General features: G+C 38.1%; 1 pseudogene; it reads right to left on the bottom strand.

The window, feature by feature from the left end:
• Window positions 1-433: 433 nt before the first annotated feature.
• LOC122302523 lies at window positions 434-8,667 on the bottom strand (annotated as a pseudogene).
• Between the last annotated feature and the right edge of the window lie 1,851 nt (window positions 8,668-10,518).

Below are 10,518 nucleotides of genomic sequence, written 5' to 3'. Positions count from 1 at the left end.
ACTATTTCCTGTAAACATCAAATCATTCTTTCCTGATGGGTAGTGTATGCCTGGTCTATACTTTTTATTCTTCCTTTTGCTATACCTTCCAATGAAGAAAGTTGAATCCAGCTTTGTCACTAGTGCAAGAGTTTTGATCTCATTGTCAAGAAAACCACATCTACATTATTAGTCATGTCTTTGGGACAAAATCCAATTTAGACAACTGGTCCAGGCAGGAATTTTTCGATTGAAGGGTTAATTGATAAGAGAATTAAGGGTTCTAATTTCTAGTTGGAGGAAGATTGCGACTTCACAGTGGAAGGGTTGTGTTTGCAGAGTTCCCAAATCTTTGCTAAGGTTTCCCATCCTTTCTTCGGATTCTGAATCTTTCATTGTGACTGAGAGACCTCTGAAGAATTTTACATGCCAAAGGCAGGAATGATCTCATGTCTCAACCTTCTTCAACTGTTGGAAGTCCACCCTCTCTAATGAATGTCGGGTTAAGAAACTTGCCCACAAAAGCCCACAGCTTGTAAATGTCCTCAAAGTTAGTTAAAAAGCCTAGAGAAGATGTAACAACCTCAACCCAAATGAACCCACTCTTTCCTCCATCATGCCGGCCATTTTCCATTGGCCTGCAGAGCGTTGTATCTTCAAAATTTGAACTTCCTTGTTGATATCTTGGGTTATCTAAAATCTTTATGTGACTAAGGAAGCCAATGCCAAGAGATATACCTTCTCTTTCAGCCAGCTTCTGAACAACTTCTGGATTGATTAGGCCCATGTTTCTGTCCCTCACGTTAAAAGCCACAGCTGCACCTCTTTCGTATTTTATTTTTGGGCCATAGATGTGAACAAGAATAGTGCTGACATCCCCATCTGAACTAGGTAATCTTAGTTGCAGTAATGAGGTCACAAGCCAATTGATCAAAAACCGCAGTCTGAGAGTGGTTTTATTGAGCCCCAACATATTAACTTGATCAAGATGCCTGCATATTATCTCAGGTTCCCTCCTGTCCCAGTCTTGCCCATCGGCATACTCACCATTGCTGCTTTGCTCTTCATCATCCAGGCTGGTCACAGATATTTCTCCCGTCTCCAATGTATGGCTCAGGTGCTCTTTACGATTGTCTTCCATGCTAAAAGATACCCTCCTTTCCCTGCTTGATGGTTCATTTTCTTCCACACCGAAAAATCTACCACCAGCATATTTATTCCCTCCCCTTCTCCCCAGCAACCTATATTCTCCTTCAGTTTCTCTTTTGATGGCACTCTCATTTACCTCTGGGCAAATCTCAGAGGTGGAGCCATTCCCTTGGATGTGATGCTGGCATGCAGCCGTTGACATGTTAACATGGGATCCATTCTCTACAAAATTGGACAAAGACCCAATAGGAAGGGGTTTGGTGGTCACAGGTTCCTCTTGGATCTCCTGAACATGAAGACGATCTAAATGCTTTCTACCATTTTGTGATGTGTGGTTTGTCTCTGCAAAGTACTCTTCTTCAGGAACCTCCTTGACACGGTCCAGTTCCTGAGAAATTGACAGGACAACAGCATCAAATGATAGCACATTGCGGTCATTATGATGCCCAAGGTTTATATCCTTGTCATCATAAATAGGGCTGCCATATATCTTGGAAGAGAGTTTTGGAGATGGCTGCTTGTGGTTATTCCTGCCAGTAAACCAAAACGGTGGCAAGGGAGAGGCCACTTTCTCTTTGTTCAGTTGGCATGAATTGTCAGACCCCAGTGGACTCTGACCCAAATCAATCCACAACGAATTATTTGATGACTCATCTTCACTGAACACGGGGCTCTTCATCACCTCCCTAACCGAAATGCTTTCAGTCTATTCAAAAATGGTGCTCGTCTCATCTCTGTCAGAGCTGTTATCATGATCCATCTCAATCTCAAATACATCCCTCACCTGGGCAGATGTGTATGCACCAGAAAAGGCAGGCAACTGTGTTCCCTGGCAGGTTTCAGAGGTTTTATCACCATTACCAGCAACTTCATCATCTTCAATTCCAGCCAATCCGTCCAGACCATCCATAGAATGACTCAGATACAAAGGAAACTCTGGGGTAATCTTCACCATTCCAACCCCAGTACACCCAGACTGACTTTGAAGGCTTCCCATCACTGATTTCTTGATCAGAAGGCATCCAAAACCAGTTGGGTCATACCCAAATGCCCTCTAAAATGATGTAATAATGAAATCTAGTCAGAATAGGGACAGCCCAAGTGAATCCATGTCCTTGGGGCCCAATGACCCAACATCAAGCAAGACATGCCAATTGTTCTGTTGTGCTAGTGCCATCCATTGGTACGAGTACTTGGCCCCCGTAACTCTAGATTGAACAGGAAACACAAAAAGACCAACTGCAAAATCCTTCTTCTTCCTCCTCTTATTAGAAATTTGCTTTCTCAAATCAGTGGAGCACAATTTCAGGGTTGGCCATTTGAACCATGCACTATACACTTTAGCACCCTTCTCCCTAGCACTCTGAGCCATCCAATTCACAGACTGGCTCTCATAATCAAACATTGTTGACAATTTTTTGTTCGTAGGAAAAGGGTCGACTCAGCCAGCAATTTATACGTAGACCCTCTAGTCACAGTAAAAACTAGGCCATACTCATGCTCAGGGATGTTCAAATAATCCATAATCCTAGTTGTTATATTTTCAGCCCTCTCACAACAAATACTCAAATAACCAAATTAATGTAACTGGTTATAATATGCAATTAATTTGAACAAAGGACAACCAAAATTCCAAGAAAATTAAATGATGAACGTGATCAATTTAGTTTTCTATTTTAAACAAATTAGAAATCTGAAATCACAATATATATATTCATGTAAGATCAAAAATAAATGCAAGAATAATAAAAGAAATGCAAAATCAACATAAGAAATTACGTGGTTCGACCCTAATGGTCTACATCCACGGCAGGAACAGTCTAGGAGTCTTTATTATTGAAGAATGCTTCAGAATAGAGTTTACAATCACTCTCAACTATTTCTCATTGCACAAAAATAGGAAGTGGCTTCCTCGTATTATTCTCTAACGAAACCACACATTTCTTGCACTTGATCTTCACCTCAAGTGCTGATTTGATCTTGATGAAAAACTAGGGTTTCATTCTCTATTTCTCTCAGACGGTGCTCCACGAAGAAGAAGAAAAGAAATTTTTAACTCTGCTTCTCCCGTAAGGCTCACATGCCTTTATATATAAAACTAAGTAATTACATAATTACCATTTACCCAATATTACAAAGAATGCCATTAATGAAATACAAGGAAATGAGCAAACGGCAAGTCGTTGGAACCAAAAGCTTGGCATATCTTCAACAAATCTCCACCTTGTCAAGTCTTTTATCCTTTCAAAATGATCTTCTTCTTCCTCTAGACTGTTCCTGCAAAGTAATCAGAGCTCTAATAGCTCCCCATATTAATCAAATTTAGGCAATGCTTAAACTTGGTAGCTGGTAGGGATTTTGTCATCATATCATAAGGGTTTTCCTCAGTTGGAATTTTTTCTACTTTAACCTCTCCAGATGCTATTACATCCCTTACAAAATGAAATCGAATGTCTATATGTTTAGACCTTTCGTGGTATACTAAATTCTTGGCAAGATGTATAGTGCTTTGCTGTGATAACCCCTTTAAATATGCCTAACTCATGTGAAAAATCATTTAACCACATAGCCTCTTTTATTGCTTCTGTCATAGCAATATATTCAGCTTCAGTTGTTGATAAAGCATCTACAGATTGTAAATTAGCTTTTCAACTAATAGCCCCTCCAAATGCTGTGAATACATACCCAGATAAAGACTTTCTGGTATCCAAATTAGTAGCATAGTCAGAATCCACAAATCCCTCTAACTCACTCCCCTGCTGCACATCCCCTTCAAACCTCAAACCTAGACACTGTGGTCCAATTAAGTACTGTAATACCCACTTTATAACATGCCAATGTGGCTTTCCAGGGTTACTTATAAACCTACTTACCATGCTAACAACATAGGTTAAGTCAGGTCTAGAGCACACCATAGCATACATGATGCTTCCCACCATACTTGCATAGGGTATACCTTGCATAAGTCTAATGTCTTCCTCGGTTTTAGGGGCTTGACTTATGGACAGTTTTGAATGTTGTCCTATTGGTGTGCTAACAGGTTTTAAATTAAACATACCAAACCTGTTGAGGATCTTGGTGATATAGTTTTTCTAAGATAGATAGAGAAGTCTTCTTTTCCTATCTCTAACTATTTCCATACCTAATATCATCTTAGCTGGCCCAAGTTCCTTCATCTCAAATTCTATTTTCAATATACACTTGACTTCTTCAATTAGATCGGCATCCCTACATGCTATAAGCATGTCATCTACATACAAGAGTAGGTAGATAATGTGGCTCCCAGAATGCCTAAAATACACACAGCTATCATAATGACTCATTTTAAACCTATTGTCCAATATATGAGAGTCAAATCTTTTGTACCATTTCCTTGGGGACTGTTTAAGTCCATACAATGATTTTTTAAGTAAGCATACATGATCAATGTTGGACTTATTTACATAACCCTCAGAGGGTTGCATGTAAATAGTCTCATCTAGTTCACCATGCAAGAAAGCTGTTTTTACGTCTAATTGCTCCAAGTGTAAATATTCATAAGCAGTATAGAATAGAATTAACTTTATTGAACTATGTTTAACAACAGGTGAAAAAATTTAATTAAAATCTATCCCTTCCCTTTGAGTGAATCCCTTTGCTACCAACATAGCCTTATACCTAGGACCCTCAACTCCAGGTATGCCCTCTTTCCTTTTGTAGATCCATTTAGACCCCACCAGCTTAGCCTTTTCAGGCTTAACAACCATTTTCCAAGTATGATTCTTTTTCAAAGAATACATTTCCTCATCCATGGCCTGTACCCATTTCTGAGACTCAATACTTTCCGTGGCTTCCTTGTAGGATCTAGGATCCATTTCTACAACTTCATCTACTACGGTCAAAGCAAAAGCAGTCAGCTCAACTTGACCATACTTGATGGGAGGTTTTATAACCCTCCTCTTTCTATCCCTAACCAAGTAGTATGAACTAACTTCACCTTGGTCCTCATCACCTAAAGTGGAAGTTTGAGCCTCAACATCCTGGCCTTCTAATTTCTTCAAATTATTCTCAGGTTGCTCCACCTCAAGATGTATCTTCTCCGGGTTAGTATCCTGAGTGGGTTCAAGTCTTTTAATTTTAACTCGAGCCATTTCATGTTCATTAAAGACCACATCTCTACTAATGATACATTTTTGTATTCCTGGCTCATCAATCCATAATTTGTACCCTTTTACTTCCTCAAGGTACCCTACAAAGATACATTTCATAGCTCTTGGTTCCAGTTTGTCAGTTCGGGTATGAGCATATGCAACACACCCAAACACCCTCAAGTAGTCATAGTTAGAAGGTTTTTCAGTCCACATTTCTTGAGGAGTCTTAAACCCTATGGCTGATGAAGGACTCCTATTAATTAAATGGACTGCAGTTGTCGCAGTTTCAGCCCAAAAAGACCTAGGGATCCCGAGTTTGACAGTAAGCATCTAACTCTCTCCAATATGGTCCTATTAATCCTTTCGGCTAGACCATTCTGTTAAGGGGTTTCCCTTACTGTTTTATGCCTAGCCATACCCTCCTTCTTACAGAACTGATCGAATTCACTCGAGAGATACTTAAGCCCATTATCAGTTCTTAATTTCTTAACCTTCCTTCATACTTGAGTTTCTACCAATTTATTCCATTCCTTGAATTTCTCAAAAGTGTCACTCTTATTTTTAAGAATGTACAGCCACACTTTTTTAGAATAGTCATCAATTATATAGAGGAAATAACTTCTCCCTCCATGTGAATTGACCCGTGCTGGACCCCAAAGGTCCGAGTGTACATAGTCCAGGATTTGTTTTGTAGTATGAGTGGCTGTTTTAAAGCTTACCCTTTTAGCTTTCCCAAGGATGCAATCCTCACAAAAAGGTAAATTTTCCAGTTTTTTCTCACCTAACAATCCCTGTTTATGGAGTTCTAACAATCCCTTGTGACTCACATGACCTAACCTTTTGTGCCATATAATTACCCTATCCTTACCCTTCTCTAGGATAGAAGAAACCTCACATATAACAGTTTTCCCAACGAAGGTATACAAGCCATTTTTAATGACTCTTTTCATCATAATAAGTGAATCCTTAGTAACTCTCAAAGATCCAGATTCAGATCTAAAAGTGTACCCAGATAGGTCTAACACACCTAGTGAGATTAGGTTCCTTTTTAATTCAGGTATGTATCTTATCTCAGTTAAGAGTCTTTCAATACCATCATGAAGTCTTAGTCTCACCGACCCTATACCCTAGATTTTACAAGATTTATTGTTACCAAGCATCACAAACCCCCCATCTAAACTAGTGAAGGTTTCAAACCATGTTTTATTATGACACATATGAAAAGAACATCCTAAATCAAGGATCCATTCTTTTCCTGAATCAACACCGGACACATTTAGAACCTCGACACTCTCATATCCATCACTCACAACTGAGGCATCTCCCTCCTCTTTAGACCCATTTCCTTTGTTAGATCTCTTATCAGGGCAATCTCTTTTGAAATGCCCCTCTTTGTGACACATGAAGCATTTTAATTGCTTCCCTTTAGACTTGGACCTACCTCTTACATTGTTTTTATTATTCTTTTCCTTTTGACCTCTTTTTTCAGCTCTCCCCCTCACAGTCAAGCCCTCCCCAGTTTCAGATTTTATTTCAGACATGGCTTGTAATTCTCTGGAATGTAATACGACCTGAACCTCATCTAAGGTTAGTATTTCCCTCCCATACATCATGGTCTCTTTCAAACTAGCATAAGTATTATCCAGAGAACTCAACAATAAAATTGATTGATCTTCATCATCAATTTTAATATCAATATCAGCCAAATCTAAAATAATTTTATTAAAAGAATCGAGATGGTCAGAAAGCAATATACCTGCGGACCTCTTGAATGTGTAGAGCTTTATTTTCTTGTACAGTCGGTTGGCTAGAGATTTTTTTCATGTAGAGGCTCTCTAATTTCAACCAAATTCCAACAGCAGTGTCTTCATTGGCTACCTTCCTCAGAACTTTGTCTCTAAGAGAAAGAATGAGTGCGCTGTGAGTCTTCCTCAAGATTTCTTTCTTATCCTTCTCTTCAACAGTTTCCATTTTCTTTTCTCCAAGAAGAGCTTCTTGGAGACCCTGTTGAGTGAGAAGGGCTTTCATCTTGATCCTCCACAGCCCAAAGTCATTCTTTCCATCAAATTTTTCAATATTGAACCTTGCAGTCCCCATCGAACCTAGTAGCTCTTGATACCACTTGTTATATTTTCAACCCTCTCGCAACAAATACTCAAATAACCAAATTAATGTAACTGGTTATAATATGCAATTAATTTGAACAAAGGACAACCAAAATTCCAAGAAAATTAAATGATGAACATGATCAATTTAGTTTTCTATTTTAAACAAATTAGAAATCTGAAATCACAATATATATTCATGCAAGATCAAAAATAAATGCAAGAATAATAAAAGAAATGCAAAGTCAACATAAGAAATTACGTGGTTCGACCCTAATGGTCTACATCCATGGTAGGAACAGTCTAGGAGTCTTTATTATTGAAAAATGCTTCAGAATAGAGTTTACAATCACTTACAACTATTTCTCATCGCACAAAAATAGGAAGTGGCTTCCTCGTATTATTCTCTAACGAAACCATACCTTTCTTGCACTTGATCTTCACCTCAAGTGCTGATTTGATCTTGATGAAAAACTAGGGTTTCACTCTTTGTTTCTCTCATACGGCGGCTCCACGAAGAAGAAGAAAAGAAATTTTTAACTCTGCTTCTCTCATAAGGCTCACATGCCTTTATATATAAAACTAAGTAATTACATAATTTCCATTTACCCAATATTACAAAGAATGCCATTAATGAAATACAAGGAAATGAGCAAACGGCAAGTCGTTGGAACCAAAAGCTTGGCATATCTTCAACACTAGTCTTGATGTCATACTCGACAGTCCCTCTCTCAACACCTCCATATAAAGCATGATTGCTCAAATTTGCAGTTATCTCAGATAAACTAAACGTGGAAGACTCCCAATAGTGAAGAGTCTGAACATACGAAAACAAACCAAACCCATAGTAATCAAGGCATACCTTTGGGGACAAGTGCGAGTACTCGTCGTTCCTCAGCTGATCGATCTTCTCCAACGACTGGTACTTCAGATACATGGTTAGGAACTTTGAGAAAGACTCTCTCAGGTCTGGAATGGTATCCTCAGACTCAAAAGTGCGCTCTGTGGCAAGGGCAGTGGCTCGGAGGAACTCACGTCGCGAGAGACCGGGACCGCCCCAAGCTCTCATCCTGGTTGGCGAGTGACTCCGACTCCTCCATGTCTTTGGATTTGAAGAGAGACCCATCTTCGAAAGCTTCTTCAAGAGCCTCCCTTAGCTTGTTCTCTTGCAATTTCCAGAGAATCGATGAGTTTCTCTTGCTTTCAAGAGCTGAATCAGACCCATCTTTTCTTCTACCACTGCCCTTCCTGTCCAGAATCAGAGCAACGCATTGGGAAATGGGTTTCCATATGGACAAATGCATCAAGGCAATTCAAACAAAGAAAATCCAGGAATTCCAGGTTCTACAATCTCTGATACCAAAGAAATGCGATAGAAATGAGAATCCAAGTCCAAGCCATAAAATTAAGGCTTTAAGTGGACCATTCTCAGATGAACCCCCCCCCCCCCCCCCCAACAATATAAATACAATTCCAAGAAAACAAAAATCTGAAGAAATCCCAACAAAGATAGAGACTTCAAGGTTCAAATCCTGGAACCCAGATCCCCAATATTCACAAGAGTCCAAGACAACTATTAACAAAATGCATAGAAAAATGGTTTCCCAGGAAAATGAATACAGAGTAGAAAGAAGCAGAGTCAAAGACACCACGAAGCACCTGACAGAGCTCAAACAAAGCCTCTCTCTCTCTCTCTCTCTCTCTCTCTCTCTCTCTCTCTCTCTCTCTCTCTCTCTCTCTCTCTCTCTCTCTCTCTCTCTCTCTCTCTCTCTCTCTCTCTAATACAATTAAAAGCAAGCAAACTCTCCACATCAAATGCTATCTCCCAATTACTTCGATGATATCTAGTAAATCCAAAGCATACCGGTTTTGATAAAACCCCACTCTGTTCTGTCTATCTCATTGACGTCTCCCTCCCTCTCTCTCTCTCTCCCTTCGCAATAACCTCCCTTAACAAAGAGTGAGAAAGGGCATTGACTTTCACAAACCCAATTTTATTCCAAATTAATTAGATTTTTTTTTCTTGAAAGAATTTATTAAAATTTACATTTGCTTCGGCAGTGTCATTGGGGGGGGCGGGATCATTGGACTCTGGCCTTCTGTAGAAAGCTGATTTCTGTCCAATTAAGGGAACCACTTTGTAAATCTCAGATTGCCTTCCTCCCCCAACATGTTTGATCTTAAATATATTTCTATCGTTGCTTTTTTTCTCAGTTAATAGGTGTAGCTTGATTCTCTATTCCTTAAGATTCTCTTGACGCTCTGGAAAACAAAATACATGCCAAATTATGAAGGTCATTTTTCCTCTGTGTTTGCATATACTCCAAAATTAAAATTACTTACTTCATATCATTTCTACATATTTGAATTGAGTAAGCATAAACCCGGTAATGTTCATCATAATAAGATGTGAGTATGGTTTACAGAATTTTCTATTTGAATTATATTGTCTATTATGAGAATTCATTGAAAGAAATATTATTTTTCATGTTGAATGTTATCATTCTCAGCCATCAATATGCAATTTTTTAAGTGATATTTGATTCAAGTATTTGACTTATGAAACTATTTTTTTAGATTAGTAAGTATAATTAAAGGTTAAGTATGGAAAAATAATAATAAAATCAAAGATACAATTAAATTGCAAGGATATACTCATCTTAGCTTATCCTGGTTTTTTTTATAAGGTTATATTATAAATTACATTTGAAATGAATATTTTATATAAAATATGAAGTATTTTTGTTATAATGTTTATAAAAATAAATAGACTAATAACTGAAATAATCAAAATAGATACCATACATCTTATCTCTATTTTTGGGAGTTGGGAATTATATTTAGGTCAAAATTTTGTTTATTCTATATGCTTCTTTTTTAAGCTTTGAAATTCTAAACCCTAAATGATAAAAGAAATACACAATGAAAAAACAAAAGTTTGAAATTTCTTTAGGAATTTTAAATCGAAAAAGTTTGGTGGTTACCAAAAAGCTTGTCATCTAGCAAAGGTAATAGCTAATTGGTTCTTGCTTGTGTCAGCCGATGGTTTCTTCTAGGCTATGTTTTTGGGTTGAATAAATATTGGCAGCAGCCACTATTCCACATCATCCAATCCACACCTAAGTAAAATGACTAATTTGTCCCTATAATAAAAT

Source organism: Carya illinoinensis, chromosome 1 (assembly GCF_018687715.1).
Source record: "Carya illinoinensis cultivar Pawnee chromosome 1, C.illinoinensisPawnee_v1, whole genome shotgun sequence".
In the NCBI taxonomy this organism is placed as follows: Eukaryota; Viridiplantae; Streptophyta; class Magnoliopsida; order Fagales; family Juglandaceae; genus Carya; species Carya illinoinensis.
This window is presented reverse-complemented; position numbering and strand designations above follow the sequence as displayed.